The following is an 18,347-nucleotide window of genomic DNA, read 5'->3' on the forward strand; positions in this document are numbered from 1 at the left end:
AAGGGGCAGAAAGGAATGAGAGGGCACAACCACTTTTAATGGCGGCCATCATGAATTGGAGATACCAAAACTATGCCGGCATTTCGTCCGCTCACGTCATACTCACATAGTTACACCTCTATCCACCATATTAAACCGTGACGTCATCATTCGCACGTGGCAGGTGGTTGTTTTTAGAATGCTATAGTAGATGGCGCTACAAGTCTCAATGCGAGATGCGCTGTTTTCTAGTTGTAGCCACAGATGGCGCTTTGATCTCAGGGTGGTTAAAGTCACTGGAACGAGAAAAGTACCGCAACCAGCCGCCATATTTGGTCCAGCGCCGCTTGCTGTGCACGCTTATCTCTGCCCATAAGAGCAAGTGCTACGTAATGCTCCGGATTATCTGTGTGCCGGCGGCCGCGAGGAAGAAGTGAGCGGACCATTTATGGTGGGGAATGACTGCGTCACCGCGAAGAACGAATCGGGAACGCGCGCGCGCTGGCCGTCCGGCGCGGCGGCGAGAGAAAACGAATGCGGTACTTTTCCCGTTCCAGTGACATTAAGGATGGTAGGAGACCTCACGAAATCTCGAAACGTGTTGAGTAGTTGCTGCCACAGATGGCGCTGTGATCAAGGGTTGTAGCAGATCCCACGAAATCTCGAAACGTGATGAGTAAGAGCTAACGCTCTTAAAATCGCAATGGAACCTTTCTGTGCGGCCACGGAGCAGTGGAAGCAGATACTAATATAGAGAAGATAGGGAGCAATGTTTTTCACTCTCTTCGATGCATTCCAACTACAGAACTGTAGGAAAGCTTTATATGTAGCCTGAGGTTCAGGGATTTTTTTTCGCGCACAGAGGTGGCAAAATGACGATCTCCAAGGCTAGTGGTACACTGCGAAGGACTGAACCCTTAGAAAAGCTTCCGTGATATTGCACGTAGGCATCGTGCCATTTCGTTGTTCAAAGATTGATTTTATCATGCATTCATCGCCACCAAAAGCAAACAAGCTGCTCCTTGCCCACCGTAACGAGGCAGTTGACTAATTGGTTATCTAGTTTCTAAGCTGCAAAGGCTCTCACACGCCAAACGCTCGGTGATAAAATACGTTGTCTTAAATTATATCAGTATTTTCTAACGAACTTTGATACACCACTTTCCATTAAGAGCATCCCAAGCAGCACAGGTCATCGGCCCGATATTGCAACAGGATGGTCCCATCCTGGTCATTTCTAGGGCCAGCTTTGCCAGTACAGTTCCAATGTTGGGCCAATTGTGCTGCTTGGGATACCGTACATACTCGCCACCTGAATGCACGCATCTACAGTGTGACCCACGGCCCTTAAAACTGCAACACATCACTGCGTGAGGGGTGTCCGCTCCTAAATATTATAGCTAAACTGTAGCGACATTTTATTGCATAGAAGCTCTTATGCTGAATTCGGGTGAAGAAATCCACGCGACAAAGCTTATCTTCAGTTGTGCACACTGCGAAGGCTTCTTGAGCACTCCGAAGCCTATGTTGGCACTGGCCATTGCATCACATTACGGAAATAGACAAGCTTGCAGCTAACGGCAATATTGAGTACTATGAAAAAGAAAGCAACATGCAAAAGCTTAATTTTTCAGCGTTTCTTGTGCAGCAACTTTTTACTACTGTGCACACTTTCACAGCACAGACAAGGTGGCTCACGGTGCGTGTGAACGTACATACCATCAAGGGCTTTGGGTAAAAACATCTGAAGGGACGGTGAAATGCAGTTGTGCACTCAAAGTTTATAAATGTAATATTTTGTAAAATTTTTCTTCTGTAAAACTTGCCAGCTTCCCTGAATTGATTATAGGAAGCCTGATTCTAAGATTGCGGTTTATCCACTGCAAGAATAAATGGTAAAAAATTGGCAGCGCACACAATGAATAAATTTCTTCTCTATATTATAGTTCCACCGTTTTTAAAGGCGACTGTGCATAAAATAAATGTGCCAACGGAGACAACCAAGTTGGTTTTGAGCATGACACGTGTTTTTAAATTTAAGAAAGCCCGTTCGTTTGAAATCTTTAGTCTATCCAAGACGCATAGCTATCAGTTCCCTGGGAGAATGTTCTTTGTTAATGATCGACAAGCACTCTGGCTCAACGTAAGCAGCGAACAGCAGGAACTACAAAGGGCATCAGGCCTCGCCGAAGGACACCCTCTTCGACGGTCAGTCGGATCACAATTTATAATAATTCAGCTCTTGCACTTAACATACGCCACTCAAACGTTCTCAGCTTTACAAAAGCACAAGATAAAATCATCTATATGAAGAAAACAATAGTATGAAATGGCATCATAGGCGTTTGGCTGATCCTGTTGATCATGACAATGCGTTCTCCAAGAGCGTCTCAGCACTACAGTCTGCTACGAGCAACGTAAATATTTGAGGCAGTTCCCCATTATTTGATCCCACAAGTATGGTAGTGTACATCAACTTTTTCACTACACATTAAAATTTGCGAAATATTTAATGTAATTATTTTTTTCTGTGATAATGAGGCTTATTGGCCTGTAAGGCCCCCCAATAAACCCGCCTCTGGGTAACCAATCTTTCAAAACACGACTCACTTCACGATCGATGCCAAAATAGAAATGCAACTTTTTGTGTCGGATTTTCGGCTGTAATTTTTTTTGAACAGCTGCTCGCTGTGTGCGATCTGTTCCTAACGCTGATGCGAGGTTGTTGCGAAGTAAAAAATTATGATTGCGACGGCCGGAAATCGAGCCCGGGTCAACTGCTTAGAAGGCAGCTATGCTAACCACTATACCACCGACGCCCGACGGAGGTGCTCTGTTATACGCCGGATTTTCCGCTATGTTCACTCAGAGCAGCAGTGCATTGTATGCGAGCCACTACTAACGCTGCTGCGGGGCCGCCAAAGCAAGAAAAAAAAAAGTAATTGCGTCGGCCGGGAATCGAACCCGGGTCAACTGCTTGGAAGGCAGCTATGCTAACCACTATACCACCGACTTTTTTTTTTTCTTTATTGCCTGGCTTTGACACAGAAAATTGCACATAACAAACAATCAACAAAAGACAAACGCTATGTACACCCGACTCGAAGTCAGCCAGCATGAGTCTGAGTTCGTCAACTTAAAATTCACGCAGTGTACAGAGTGGCTCTAGTCTTGAGAGCCACTCCGGAGGCTCCGCTGCGGCCTTCTGAATGGCCAGAAACATGTCCATACTTTCTCGAAAGTAGATTCGGGCAGGTCTTGCGTCTCTGTCACAGTGAAAGCCTGCAATTCACGAGCGCCATATACCACTATACCACCGACGCCCGACGGAGGTGCTCTCTTATACGCCGGATTTTCCGCTATGTTCATTCAGAGCAGCAGTGCATTGTATGCGAGCCACTACTAACGCTGCTGCGGGGCCGCCAAAGCAAGAAAAAAAAAATAATTGCGTCGGCCGGGAATCGAACCCGGGTCAACTGCTTGGAAGGCAGCTATGCTAACCACTATACCACCGACTTTTTTTTTCTTTATTACCGGTAAACAATACATAAAAATCTCTAGCCACACTTTGGCCGAGACAATGGGTTAAAACTTTTTCATATTAATCAGTTCATCCATAACTGCCACCCAGTCCGGCGGCTGGATTTGACTGCGGAGAACATCTCTCAGGAAAACTGCACTTTCTATAAAGTTTTCTCTCACTGGTCGCACATTCGCGTCGGCGTGCCTGGCCGCCATTCTCGTTTTCCAGATGCTGTGGAGGCCCAGTAGCATAAACATGTCGTAAGGAACGTCCTCACTATCTATAGGTAGAAACCGGATGCCATAAGGAGTAACAGGTAGTTCTTTCTTCAATGTTCTTTGCAAGATGTCCCAGTGGAAAACCGGGTCCCAGCAGTCGATAAACACATGTTCGATGGTCTCGGGTTTTTTGCAGAGTATGCAGTCGGTGGTCCAGGGCACAAAATGCCTTTATCGTTTAGCCATGTTTTCACCGGAAGGGTACCGGTATGAAGTTTAAAGAAAAAGGATTTGACAGTCGGTCTTACCAGCATCTTCTTAACTCGCTTTAACACATCTTTGCCTGGGCCTCCGCAGCAAAAGGAACGGTACAAGGGAGCAGGTATAAATATATCTAGCAAATCTTTGTACAGTTTCTTCCTGGGTACAGCAGATAGATACTGTGTAGAAAAGTGAGCGCTCAAAGTGCGAAAGGCTGCCACAACTTCACGCAAAAACCTGTTACAGCACGATTCGTGGCCGGGTAACTGGACACAACAAATTCCGGCAACACGTTGCCTAAGCGCACCTGCAACATTGTGCGCAACAAAGGATCGGTTTGATCACGTAGAAACAAAAATCTTGAGACAACTTGCTTCAGAAACAAATTAGAAAGACCAAGGCCGCCCCTTTTGACCGGAAGGAACAGATTAACTCGACTTGTTTGCTCCCAATTTGAGCTCCAAATAAAGACAGCAAACACTCTATGCAGCTTCTGCAGGTTTGCTCGGGTAATGAGCACGAACAGCAATAAATACCAAATTCTGGCTATTAAAAATACATTGCACACACTTGCGCGCGCGAAAACAGAAAGGTCACGTCCTTTCCAGCCATCCGCTTTTCTCCTTGCACTCTGCGTTATCTCACCCCACAACTCCGTACTGCTTTTATAGTACTCCAAGGGTACCCCCCAAGTACTTCGCAGGGGCTGTCGTCCATTTCATGTTAGCAAACACGGCAGGTGTGCTGTCCCAATCACCGTGCCAAAAACCTATGCACTTATCCCAGTTAATTTCGGACCCAGTCTTTTTGCAATATTCCCCCGCAACTTTCACAACTTCTTTAACGCTTTCTTGATCCGCGCAAAAAACAGCAATATCATCAGCGTAAGCAAGCACTTTTACTTGCGCCGACAGAAGAGTGAAACCGCAGATCCCATCATTGTGCAACAGTGATAACAGAAAAGGCTCAAGGTAGATCGCAAAGAGCAAAGGCGAGAGCGGGCAAGCCTGCCTGACCGAAGAACACACACGTACAGGTTCATTCAGTTGTTTGTTCACTATAATTCGGGTAACACAGTTGTCGTACGCCATCTGTACGCCTTGTATTATCACAGAGCCGACGTTGGCATATTCTAGAATGGCGAAAAGAATGTCGTGTGACACTCGATCGAAGGCCTTTGCAAGGTCAAGCTGTATCATGGCAACTCGGCCCCCGAAGGCATCGCAGCATTCAAGAACAGTTCTAGCAATGTGCACATTTGTTCCAGTGGTGCGACCTTTAATACCGCACGTTTGGTGGGGCCCTACAAGGTCCTTTATGGCCTTTTGCAGTCTGTTGGCAAGAATCTTCATAAACACTTTATAGTCAACGTTGGTTAGGCTTATCGGCCAATAAGCCCCAACGGACAGAAGTTTAGCCTGGTCCTCACTCTTGGGTATTAAAACCACGAGTGCTGTTTTAAATGATGGTGGCATTTTCTTTGTCTCATAAATTTCGGTGAAGACGCAGTGGAGAGCTTGGGTGAGTTCGGCTTTGAACTTCTTATAAAATTCACTACCTAAGCCGTCAGGACCGGGAGATTTTCCGGCACTCAGCTCTTCGATTGCTCTTCCCACTTCGCTTACGCTGATTGGTACCTCCAGCCCTTGTTTTATATCGTCTCCTAGTTTTGGCATACGGGACAAGAACGTGTTTGCAAACCCCTCTTCTTCAAGCCGTCGCCGCCCAAGCAATTCCCGATACTGCTCAACAAACGCCAACTGAATCACTTTGCTATCATTCGTTACCTCGTTTCTGTACCTGATTTGTCTTACTTCGTTCTGAGTCGCGTACTTCTTTTCGTCACTAAGCGAGCGTTTAGTAGGTACTTGGTCAAGCCAGAGACGTTCAGCACGGGCCCGTATCATGGCAGCTGTATACTTGTCTTTTTCGATAATCTCAAGTTTACTTTTTGTATCTCTTATTTTTTTCTTATATCTTCCCGGCCTGGAACTTTCCAGGCTTACAAGAAAGTCAAGTTGGCAATGTAGTTCTTTTTCTTTAACACGTTTATCGTGGCATATGATGCTTGCCCTTTCAATCGCGTTTATTTTCACTTGCTCTTTGAATGAAATCTTCCCACCTAATTACCCTGTTCCCAGGCTCTGCTGATAGCAATGCTTTAATTCATTCATTAACTTTTATGTCAAAGCGTTCATCCTCGAGTAACTGTGCGTTAAACTTCCACAGGTCCCACGAGAAACGAGATTTCTTGCCTTTGATCCCCAGGGTAAACGTAACTAACCTGTGGTCGGTAAAAGACATGTGTTTTACCTCGTAGCTATTGCATAAAGGAATCAGATCAAGCGACACATACGCTCTGTCAAGTCTCGCGTAACTTTCACCCTGGAAGTGAGTAAAATGCGGCGCTACCGAAAGAACTTCACCAACATCATCTAACTATACCACCGACGCCCGACGGAGGTGCTCTGTTATACGCCGGATTTTCAGCTATGTTTATTCAGAGCAGCAGTGTATTGTATGCGAGCCACTACTAACGCTGCTGCGGGGCCGCCAAAGCGAGAAAAAAAAGTAATTGCGTCGGCCGGGAATCGAACCCGGGTCAACTGCTTGGAAGGCAGCTATGCTAACCACTATACCACCGACGCCCGACGGAGGTGCTCCGTTATACGCCGGATTTTCAGCTATGTTCATTCAGAGCAGCAGTGCATTGTATGCGAGCCACTACTAACGCTGCTGCGGGGCCGCCAAAGCAAGAAAAAAAAAAGTAATTGCGTCGGCCGGGAATCGAACCTGGGTCAACTGCTTGGAAGGCAGCTATGCAAACCACTATACCACCGACGCCCGACGGAGGTGCTCCGTTATACGCCGGATTTTCAGCTATGTTAATTCAGAGCAGCAGTGCACTGTACGCGAGCCACTACTAACGCTGCTGCGGGGCCGCCAAAGCAAGAAAAAAAGTAAATGCGTCGGCCGGGAATCGAACCCGGGTCAACTGCTTGGAAGGCAGCTATGCTAACCACTATACCACCGACGCCCGACGGAGGTGCTCCGTTGTACGCCGGATTTTCAGCTATGTTCATTCAGAGCAGCAGTGCATTGTATGCGAGCGGCTACTAACGCTATTGCGGGGCCGCCAAAGCAAGCAAAAAAAAGCAATTGCGTCGGCCGGGAATCGAACCCGGGTCAACTGCTTGGAAGGCAGCTATGCTAACCACTATACCACCGACGCCCGACGGAGGTGCTCCGTTATACGCCGGATTTTCAGCTATGTTCATTCAGAGCAGCAGTGCATTGTATGCGAGCCACTACTAACGCTGCTGCGGGGCCGCCAAAGCAAGAAAAAAAATTGCGTCGGCCGGGAATCGAACCCGTGTCAATTGCATAGAAGGCAGCGATGCTAACTGCTATGCCAGCGCCCCCTAACCGTAACCGCTATACCGGATTTTCCTTTATGCCCACTCAGATCAGCCATGCGCGAGTGATAACGTGTGCATTGACCACCGCTATGAGCCCGTCCTCGCTGCTTTAGACATGGCAGCGCAGGTGTCGGCGAGGTATAAAGACAATGCACAAAGGCAACCCGTGTCCGCTTCGGAGCGGTGAGGGACAATAGAAATGCCAAGTGGCCAGGCTTTCATTGGAGCTGTACGCGCAAACTTTCATTCGCAATCAAGCACAAATGAAATAAATCGATAGAACATAACTGAAAGTAAGTATGCTGCAGAAGCTGCAGAAAGTAAATAAGCTTTATTGGGAAAGGAACGGATTACGAGTGCGCTGTTGTGCGCTCGCATTCTTTATTTTCGAAACAAAACAATAGTTTTTTTTTCGAATCTAAGAAAAAAGGAAAGATGTAACACGAGTCTATCAACTCGCACCGGTAAATGTTATGCTGCGACTAAGATAGGAACTGAAATAGAGAAAAACACTTTTGCTGTACTAGTAGCAACAACGGGTTGATGCTCTGGGACACGTATCATGCCGATAGTAAATAAGACGTGTGAAATATTAATGTCTTCCAGCGTCCGAAGAAATTTGCCGTTCTAAACTCCCAGCAATAGATAACATTCGCCTCCATAACAGAAATACTTCCTTGGAAAATATTTGTGGATGCTGTAACTTTACCTCAAAAAATCATTGACATCCAGGAGTGTTCGATGGTGGGCTAGTTGGTAATACAAAAATCATAAAAACAAATACCACGGAAGACAGAAGACTCAAGAAAGAAATAGACGAAGCATCTAATCTCCCCAGGGTCTTGTCTCTTGACTGGTTTTGGTTTTTAAGATTTAACAATTCACATAGCATTTGAAGATTGCTTCAAAATTACCATTCATTTCATGTCACAGAAAAAAACAACATGCTGCAGGATACTACGGTTTGTTCCTGTTCACTCTTATGAGCTGCTTTAAATTGCTTTGGGCAAAAAAAAAATGGGGTGACATGGCTTCGTCAAATAAAGGATATAAAGAATTAAAAATCATGTGCTTCTTGCATTCTATCCCTAATAACAGAAAAATGGCGTTCCGCGTAAAGAGTAGTTTAGCTGAGAGTACTGAATAGGAGCAAGAGGCAAGAGTGAACAAATATTTGTTTCCGAGTGAATTCATGGGTATCACTCCAGGTATATTAAGAAAGTTAAGAAGTCGCGCCGGTTTCGAAAATAAACCAGATATGTTAAACACGCTTATTTAAAACTGGAGGGCTTAGCTTGCCTAATGCACACGTAATCTTACACCCATGTTTTGTGCAGTAAACAAGCTAATTAGAGATTTATTATAGCGATTTATATTTCTACCACCCACGACGGCTGTACGCAGACTACCGGAGGCTCTGCTTTGTACTGATAGCATCGTCTGCTATTGATGACAGCCATTTTATTCTATTGCTCTTGCTCTGAACACGACCATATCCTAACGTTTTTGTGAAACAGCTTTGAAAAGGTTCTACGGTATATATATATATATATATATATATATATATATATATATATATATATATATATATATATATATATATATATATATATATATATATATATATATATATATATATATATATATATATATATATATATATATATATATATATATATATATATATATATATAAGCTGATAACACACCGCGCGGTAATACGTTTGAACAGCGCTGGTTTTGAACTTCGGCTATAACTTTCATTTCCACTCTCATTTCTTCGTTTGCGTTAACGTAAGAGACAATGTAATGCAAAAAAGGCCCTCTCTATATAAGCAGTATGCCAAGAGTTCCTTCAAATTTTTAACCTTCATTTTCTGTTTCTTTTAGTGCTTTCCATTTCTTCTTCCCCAAAATGCCGTAGGCGGCCTCAAACTCGTTTCGCTGGCTGATATCTTCATCTTCTTAACAGTAAAACTGTGCATCCCTCTCTCTTGCATCCTTGGATAAAACAAATTTTGATAGCATATTCGGATTTTTTTCCTTCCTGAGTTGAAGTAAATTCGTGCTTTTCCCCTCACCATTAGAAAGTACGCTTCAGTTCCCACTAAACTGCTGGAACGTGTCGGGCATCGTACATAAGCAGCACCACGTACGCAATAAAAGCAAAACAAAAAGCAAGCCATAAGCTGCCTCCATTCTTCACAGCAGTCTATAATAAAACCTGCCACTTAGCGAGACATGATTTAGAAAAAAAATGCATTCGCCTTACTCAAAGCTTTAATTGCCACACGAAAGAAGATTATTTTGGGGTCCTAACTGCACTAGAGAGACCAAATTATCCGAAACAAGATACGTTTTCAGCAAAGCAGTAAATAAAATGAGAAGAGACAAAGGCTTGCTCGCTACATCGCTCACCTTCATGCATGTAATCGAACAACAAACGCGAAGGTGGTACCGGCGTGGCTCTCAGCTTCGGGACCATCGAAAAACGAAGCATAAAAAATTCTCAAGAAGGGCAAAGGCTATCTTTTGTCGGGTAGTAAAAATATAAACTAAGAATTTCTGCTTGAGAGCTGCCACACCGTGACGCTATTGTTCTGTAAACAGCGCAAAAGACACGGGCGCAGACAGAAGGGATACACAAAGCGCCGACTTTCAACTATGATTATTTTTGAAATTTACATGTGTACACACATGCCTAGATGCGCGAGAGCTGGAAAACTTAGAATTCGCAAGAAAAAAGAAAAAAGCGAGAAATGCTAATCGCGTTTTGCCCGTTTTGCCACTTACGCCTGTTCTTTTCCTGATAACGCAAGAGAGGGGCTGCTGACGCAAAGGTCACCCGGAGCTAGGATCCTTCCAGCTTCAATTATTTCCCTCATGGTTCAGTTATTTCCCTCGCGCTGTGTGTGTTCCTTCTTCCCGTGTTCGTATCTCTTGCGCTGTTTTAAGAAGTATGAGCCACCAACTAGCCCACAAGTCCACCCTTGTAACACTATTGTCGTTTAGGAGAATTCAGTGACATTAGGAGGAACCCAAATACCTGGAATCTCGTTTTTATGGCTCCTGCCAGTTTGCATTTTTAATCATATCAATGAACTCCATAATAGTAAAAATTAGAATTTGAAAATTTCTTTAGAGGAAAGGAAATGACGCATTGTCTGACATATCTCGGCGGACATCTGAACCGCGCCCTAAGAAAAGGGATAAAGGAGGCAGCGAAGGAAGAAAGACATGCAGTAGTGGACGTCTCCGGAATAATTTCAAACGCCTAGAGATCTTTAATGTGCACTGACATCGCACAGCGCACGGGCGCCTTTTTGGGTTTCACCTCAATCGGAACGCAGCAGCAGCGGTCGAGTTCGAACCCGGGTACTCCGGCTCACTAGACAAGAGCCGTGACCACTGGGCCACCAGGATAGGTGCAGAACAGAAACCAATACTGAAATTTCACGCATGCATGCTAACGCATTGCATTATGAAAGTTTAGCCGGACTCATTTTAACTATCTTCCATTAAATGCGTTTCTTTGCTCAGCTTAAGATTTTTGCCATTTCAATCACGGCGAAGCACTTAAATATCCAATTCTGGCCCTCTAATTTGCTTTTATTTGGGAACCTGGGCGCTCGTCAACAACGGGGCGGGTATCCCGGGTGTTTAACCTAAGATATTCTGTAATTTTTGAAAGATGGCTTTTGTAGATGAAAGAGAGCTTTTTAGGCCCAGGACTATCAGCGGTGTAGCACATCAACGTTCTCAATACTAGACTGACTAACTAATATTTATATTTAGGTCCTTAACACTGATCTTCTTATCTACTGAGCGGTGTCAATATACTTCTCAGTTTTTGAACACAGTTGCCATCAGCGCTCTTAGCCAACAAATTGTGGCTTTATTGCGCTAAGATACATGATCTTTTCAGAAGTTTGGAGGCAAAGCACCCTCTGCAGTGCCCGTTATTTGCCGGGGAGTCAGAATTTTCTTCGCTGCAGCGGCATTGGTAAATGCGTTTTCGAAATTCAAAAAGCTGGCATGAACATTGCTTGCAGTGGGCTACAGCTCCGCAGTAAATAAGCAGTCTAAGAGTAATAATTAAAAACGTAACTACTCACTATTTGTTAATCCGCCTAATATTTAGCACGTCTTACTGTCACATATAATAAAGAGTCTAAAATAAAATTATGAAGGAAAGATGTGTGAAGACGACGACGTGGATTGCCCGAAGAATAAATATGATGAAGAAGAAGCATTCGGTGAGGTGGGAAGAGATGGTTGGTGGAGAGGAGAAGAAGACGACAAGGCTTACGTGGACTAGCGCGAAGGCTATAAAAGGGCTAGGGAGAGCGAGGCACGGGGGGAAGAACAGAGAAGCGGAGGCTCCGGCGGGTCAGGGACGCTTCAACTGGAAGAGAGCGACGCCGGCTACTGCTGCGGTGAGCTCGCGTTCTACGGCTTCGCATCGTGGAAAGCCGCAGCCGCACCGAACCAGCCGTAAGCACGAACGCTGACCGCTAACAGTAGGACGCTAGTAGTAGACGCTGGTAGCAGTGTTCCCGGGTCATGTGTATTTATAGCATGTGTTTTTTGTTGGCTTTGTTAGTTTTGTGTGCTAGTGTGTGTGTCACTTAGGTTGCATTAAATGTGCGTCTGTGTGGGCACACCTGCCGCCGAGTCCATTCTTTCGTTCCGAGTGTTCTCAGGGGAGATCCATGACACTTAGCTTTATTCTGATGTCCTACACCGCTAGCAGTGCTATGCCTAAAAAGCATTGCTGTAAATTAAAAAGACTACCTTTAAAGACTGTGAACATATTAGGTAAAACACACGATGTACGTACGCAGAAAACTGGCTTAAACATGGCGGTGCAGGTACGCCCGCCATTAAATTAAAAAAAATGTTTTTGCAGCCAAATAGTATGTCTCTTGACGGAAGTCAGAAAACTAGTGAGCCATGATAACTAGTAAAGTGATTAGCTATACTCTAACAGATAAGTTTTCAACAATTACCTATAGGAGCCTAACTTAATTAGAGATCTGTAGCAGGCCGTTAATAATACGCATTATTAATTTGTTATTAGAACTTTGAAAACGCAATCACATTCGCCGCAGTGGCTCAGCTAATTTTGGCCATTTCTCCCGTCATTCGAAAACCCGCTCGCCGGCGAAACGTTCACAGCGACGTTCATGAAAACGTGTTACTCCGTGGAGCTCCTATCATGTGACAATGCCTGCCCCGCCCACGCGAGAACAGCGAAGTGGCAAGGAGGGAGTAGCATGGGAACTCGAGCGGGGTACAGATTGTCGAATGAAACGTGTGCTACGGAGTGGCGCGATTTCATTGGTCGTCGCTTCACTCTCTCCTCAGTCGCGCGGTTTTTGAACGGTCCGAGGACTGACACAAATTTGTTGAGCGAGAGCGGCGAAGAAAAATGCATTTTAGAAAGTATGAAAAACTACATGGGTAATACTAACGGCCGGCTAAGACGCTAAATGCTATCAGGTGCCTATTGGTAAAAAATATAAAGTTAAGTATTAAAATTTATTTAAAGTTAAGTAATAGAATTTAATTAATCATTTTAGTAGTTAACTAGACTTGCCTCTCGTCTGGAGTCCGACAGCACTGGTTTATTATGCTGTCACTTTATGATGATGTTCTTTAAACAGCACATGGTGTATAAGTAAATATTCAAATGAAAGAGGAGATCATTATAGAAACAGCACAAGAAAAAATGTTTCATAGTTGTCACAAAAAATATGTCCTCTATTTGAAGCAAAACAACGACTTTCATTTTGAGATCCAATGCTTTACCAACTGGGCTTTAAGTGTAGTTAGCCGCGCCAAAAAAATGAGAAAAGCAAGGTGCGGCGAGTGCACACGCGCTCATATCTTCTTTAAAAGACAAGTTATGCGTTACCCCGACCCCAGACAGGGCCGTCATCCTGTTTGTTTTGTACAGCAGCCTCGCAAACCATTTTCAAGCCAGATACCGGCTAATTTATGTGCGTGAGCTGTGACATGCATTGCATTCATTCACTGCGGCTTTGCCAACTCAGTTCGTTTCTTCCTTAACAATGGCTGCATGATGACTGCAGTGCTTGCGAAACACGGCGGCTGTTGAAATAAATTGTAACCGTCGCGCAGATACCAGAACCGTAGTCGCAAAAACAGGCATTCTGGATGTGCATAGCGAGCAATAATTATTCCTAAACCTCCTAAGAAAAACGCATGAATAATTCAGACAACCGTTTTTTCTTCTCGAATGAATAACGCATAAACTAGCAGTGAATTCTACCTGAGCGTGAGTTTGCATGTTGGCAGTGTCTTTGTCTTCTTAATGAACTACAAAAGTCTTGCAAACCCATTGTGCTTTACAGTCTGTCAAATAGAGTTTTTGTTGACTTGATTCCATTCCGCATGGATAACACCTTCATGCTTAGTCCGGCGCTCAGAGGGTTCAACAAATAACTGTGTACGTTCTGTTATATCTCGCAGGCTGGTCAGTCAGGTGTGGCCTGAAATTTTGCTGCGCCTGTCCTAGAATTAAAGCCCGCAGAAGCAGACATCTAAAATCGCTTCATTGTCGGTAGTAACCTGATCCTTGCCCCTGATAAAAAGGACTTTGGGAGACGAACTAATTCGACTGCAGAACTTTTGCTATTATATCTTAAACCATTTCTCGCTTCCGTTAATCAAATAGAAAGGCCCGGTATGTTTCTTTAGTTTTAACTGATTTCCCCTGTCGATGTGTGCACTGAAATGTTGGCACAATTTTCTTCTGCGTTCCATTACTCGGTTCTGTAAAAGTGGTATTTATGTTAGCAAATTAATGCCACCCAGGCAATCCTTTTGGAATGCTATGGCTACATAAACGTGCGCTTGGAGTCTAAGCTCTATATTCTATGTCACGAGCGCTGTTTGTCACCAAGCTGCATTCTCTCTTCAAGTAAGACATATCATCTGTATGCAGGTTCTCTACGCCAACCCCAAATAGTCACACAAGCGAATGACGGAGTCCGTGAGAAAGACCAAATAGTAGTTCATGTAGTTCATTATGTGTATCTTCAGCAGCAAACACAGAAAATCCTAGTGGCAATGGTGGTGGCTGCACTTTCCTGGTAGCTTTATGGAAGACGAAAGAGTCGCTGTTGAAGGCAACGTGACTTCCTATTTTCCCATATCAAAAGTAATCATTAGGAGCAGGCCCACAAACTCAGCGTTCTTTGCCATACAAGTTCTGCAGAAACATAGACTGACAATTTAATAATAAACGGTAAGTTGACTAATTACTGAAACCTCCCCAAAATTTAACCCGCGAACACAAGAAATTTGTTTTTTCTGTAGACATAAATTTACACCAGTGAGTCACAATGCGTTCATGAAAATGCAATTTATTAAGACGTTGGCAGCATGCAAAACTTAATACAAATGTTAGACAGGTTATGCTCCCTGCATAGCAAGGACCTTCTTCGCAGGTCTTGTCACCTACCAGTGGCTGCCAGCCTATTGTGGCCAATTATCTTTGCGCCGCTTCGCAGCTATATCTCTCTTCTGTTGGAATCCACTCTGTAGCACTAACAGACTACGGATCGCATGTACTTCATTGTGCATGCACTGTTCTTCGGATCACATGTACCCTGTCTGTCCATTTGTTCGGGTATTTTTCGTATAGACGATAAATTTAAAGCCGAAATTTAAATCGCCAAGCTCAATGAAACGTAATATAAGTGAACACAAACTTTCCCAGAGGAAAAGTGGAAATTCCACGCTTGGGCGATATATGCTCGGAGGCGCAAGGATACTACTAAAGCAGTAGCTGCAGCGACCAAGATAACAGTCCACCAACAGCACGCAGCGTTCCTGCCCAGAATCCGCATCGCTGGCTTGAAAAGTATAGTGCGGCATCATTAGGGTTAAACCAAAGTCACTGCTGGTGCTCGCCACTCATACAATATAAAAACAGGCTGCGGCAGATGTAACGGGTGCAAGAAAACATGCAAACTTGTAGGAAGGTCGAAGAAAACAAAACAGGAACTGAACTAGTTCCTTTCTCGTAGCGAGCACAATAGAGATAGCGGCGGCGATTTCTGTGAGCACATCAACTTCGACTGAAACACTTATTAGAGCTTCACAGGACATGAATGAGGTACTGAAATAGAGAGGGAATGAGAGGTCGAACAGTGCGTGCGTCATTACCCAGTTGAATGAGCCAACATAAGTCAGTGGCTCCAGACCTCCAGAATCCGTAATGAGTGTTCTTTAGCGGGCCGTTCTGGGTACTAAATGTTGAGATAAGGGACCCCACTATTGTAGGCCATAATCTGACTCCAGTGGTGTAAATAAAAGCAAACACTGGTAAGTTATGAAGACCAATCATGGCGCACGCCTGCCTCTCACCTTCCTGGAACGCCGCTGACGAATTGCAAAGACATTCTTTGACAAGAAGGCGAGAAAGCCAAAGCTGGTGAAGAAGAAAACTGTGCGACTGGCAGGGAAATAGGTCTTTTTGAAACCTATAGTACCGTCCACTGCGCTTTTGTATTTTATGAGACTTCCAGTTCTTCCTTAACTATGCTCGCTCTTCCTATGACGCTGTAAGAATACTGTAATCGCTTCAATATTTAAAACAAGCAAAGAAAGAGGAAGTCAAAGTCAACTGTTAAGGATGGTCAAAACAAACGCTTTAAGACAACAGAGTAAAGTATTATTATTGTCAGGGGCTGCAAAACACTCTAGAAAATATTCGTATAGACCTTGGAAATTAGCAGCAGAAGTTAAAAGACCCATAGAGATTCAGATTAATGCAGTTTTTCTTTACTGAAGCACGGGAGCCTGTGATTTCTTATGGACGATGACGCACTCAGTTGTCTAAAACCCTTGATAGAGGGAATCACTGCACTTAACAATCAAGGCCATGACGTGATCTTGATTCTTAGTAGACATACGCGTACTAATGGCTCTCGTCTTTCTATCTCGCTCTCAAGCATCGCCAGGACAATTAACACACACTCCTAACTTGTCTCGCTTAATTTAAAATTAAACTTACTGATCGTCCCTCATATGCACCGATGGGTGTAAAGGAATGGAGCACAGTGTAAGCGAAAAGAGAGCATGGGAAAGATCGGAATGAGAAAATGGTGAACAAGGAAGCACAGTTTATGTGCGCATAAATGAAGCGAGAATGAGATGAGGCCATCGGAGAGTGTTTGCAAAAGACTTCCTTCGGGTTATGTACTATTCAGGGTATATATTCGGACGTGGACTCATTACTATCCGACTAGGGCAGTACTGAGGGAGCTCGGGAGAAAGAAAAATCATAATTGGAGTAGAAATCAGTGTCACCAAACTACCGACTCAAGGAGACTGTTTTCAATACATTTACCATCTCTGGTCATTTTTCAGCCCGCAACCATTGGCCGTCGCTGGCTTTCACGTCAAGGTTGAAACTAGAGAGATAATTCACCTTGCCAACTCAGACATAAAAAGCGGTGCACATTAAAGCGAGGAGATGTAATCCTTACGATAAAGTCAGCATACCAGGCTCAATTCTGATTCGTTCCGAACATCAGCAGTTATGGTCGCAGGCAGCTTGTATCTTCAAAGGTATAGTACTGGCTCTTCCAGAGACGTTGGTTAGTTTTAAAAACGTATCTTTCGTTATACAGTCACAGTTGCTTCTGGACTAGACCAATATTCCTTGAGTGTATCCTCAAAAGCAAATAAACTTTCGATATTCCTGGTTACATTTCACTAGGCTGCTTTCAAATATTTCTTATCAAGTATTCTGTATTTTCTTCACAACTGAACACCCTATGCCTCTACCGACAATCACAATTACCCGTCATGGATCAGTTGTTGTACAGGAAGATTAATATAAGAAATCTCCTTTGCGCTCAACTACTTTCCGCAATTCACAGCGTGTTCTTAGGTACCGATGAACAGCTAGATATATTTATGCGTTGGGAAATTATCAAGAGTGAACCCGCGAAGAAGCCACCGTAATTATATTTTCCTAAAACAGCATATAAAAAGACTCAACAACACCTCTACAATAATTAGCGATGACGCTTTTAACGTCGATAGCCAACTCTTTCAGGCACCTCGCGTTATTTTGATTCAAAAAAGTCATTTCTTGCCTGAATAATATACTCAGGGCACTAGAAAGCCTATTTGGTTCGTTTTCCATTGTAAATAACCTAACATTGTGCTTTTATATGCGCGTACAAAATTCAGTGCTAAATGTCTCAAGAGCTAGAAACTGGAGACAACATTATTTTCTGAAGCAGCGTTCAACGAATCGGGCGATCACATTTTTTTTAAGATAGGCATCATGATATTAACGCAAAACTAGTTATATTCTCACGTGGTGGTGCGGAATATTTAACAGGCACAACAGTCAATTCAATTCAAATAGAGCGCGAGGGTTCTAAAAGACAATTTATTGGTCTGAATTGCGCCCACTAATAAAGGGCAAGTCGGCGATAGTGGTAACAACGAACGTGCTTGGCTATCGTCAACGAATAGAATCACAGCCGCTCTAACCCACGCTGAATCGAAAGTTGACAAAGCACTTCCGATATACGGCACGCAAAGCCAATACCACAGTATCGAACAGCGCAAAAGATTAGCTGTGGTTTAACTACTGCTGGACCTGGTTACAGCGCGAAAGCTGTAGTGTATCGGGCAAGTAGACGCGTCTTGGCGTCTGTAACGTTGAGTGCGTTCCACACACAGGATAGGCAGCAAGCCCATCCTGCCACTTCGGCAGGTGGCAGCGGCTTGGCGTCTATAACGTTGAATGCGTTACGCACACTCGACAGATACCCGCTGACGTGGCTCAGTAGTTAAGCTGCTGGTCCACTGAGCTGAAGTTTCCGACGTGTGCGAGCCCGACCGCTGCGGCCGCGTTTCGATGGAGGAGAAACGCAACTGAGGGCACAAAAGTCTG

General features: G+C 44.1%; 6 non-coding genes across 6 annotated transcripts; all 6 read right to left on the reverse strand.

Annotated features, from left to right (window-relative positions):
* Window positions 1-2,922: 2,922 nt before the first annotated feature.
* On the reverse strand, window positions 2,923-2,994 carry TRNAG-UCC (transfer RNA glycine (anticodon UCC)). The gene has a single exon. It is a non-coding gene; the product is annotated as a tRNA-Gly (tRNA).
* Window positions 2,995-3,425: 431 nt separating this feature from the next.
* On the reverse strand, window positions 3,426-3,497 carry TRNAG-UCC (transfer RNA glycine (anticodon UCC)). The gene has a single exon. It is a non-coding gene; the product is annotated as a tRNA-Gly (tRNA).
* Window positions 3,498-6,557: 3,060 nt separating this feature from the next.
* On the reverse strand, window positions 6,558-6,629 carry TRNAG-UCC (transfer RNA glycine (anticodon UCC)). Its single transcript has one exon. It is a non-coding gene; the product is annotated as a tRNA-Gly (tRNA).
* Window positions 6,630-6,753: 124 nt separating this feature from the next.
* Window positions 6,754-6,825, reverse strand: TRNAG-UCC (transfer RNA glycine (anticodon UCC)). Its single transcript has one exon. It is a non-coding gene; the product is annotated as a tRNA-Gly (tRNA).
* Window positions 6,826-6,946: 121 nt separating this feature from the next.
* Window positions 6,947-7,018, reverse strand: TRNAG-UCC (transfer RNA glycine (anticodon UCC)). Its single transcript has one exon. It is a non-coding gene; the product is annotated as a tRNA-Gly (tRNA).
* A 123-nt stretch (window positions 7,019-7,141) lies between these two features.
* Window positions 7,142-7,213, reverse strand: TRNAG-UCC (transfer RNA glycine (anticodon UCC)). Its single transcript has one exon. It is a non-coding gene; the product is annotated as a tRNA-Gly (tRNA).
* Between the last annotated feature and the right edge of the window lie 11,134 nt (window positions 7,214-18,347).

This window comes from Amblyomma americanum, chromosome 9 (assembly GCF_052857255.1).
Source record: "Amblyomma americanum isolate KBUSLIRL-KWMA chromosome 9, ASM5285725v1, whole genome shotgun sequence".
Taxonomy (NCBI): domain Eukaryota; kingdom Metazoa; phylum Arthropoda; class Arachnida; order Ixodida; family Ixodidae; genus Amblyomma; species Amblyomma americanum.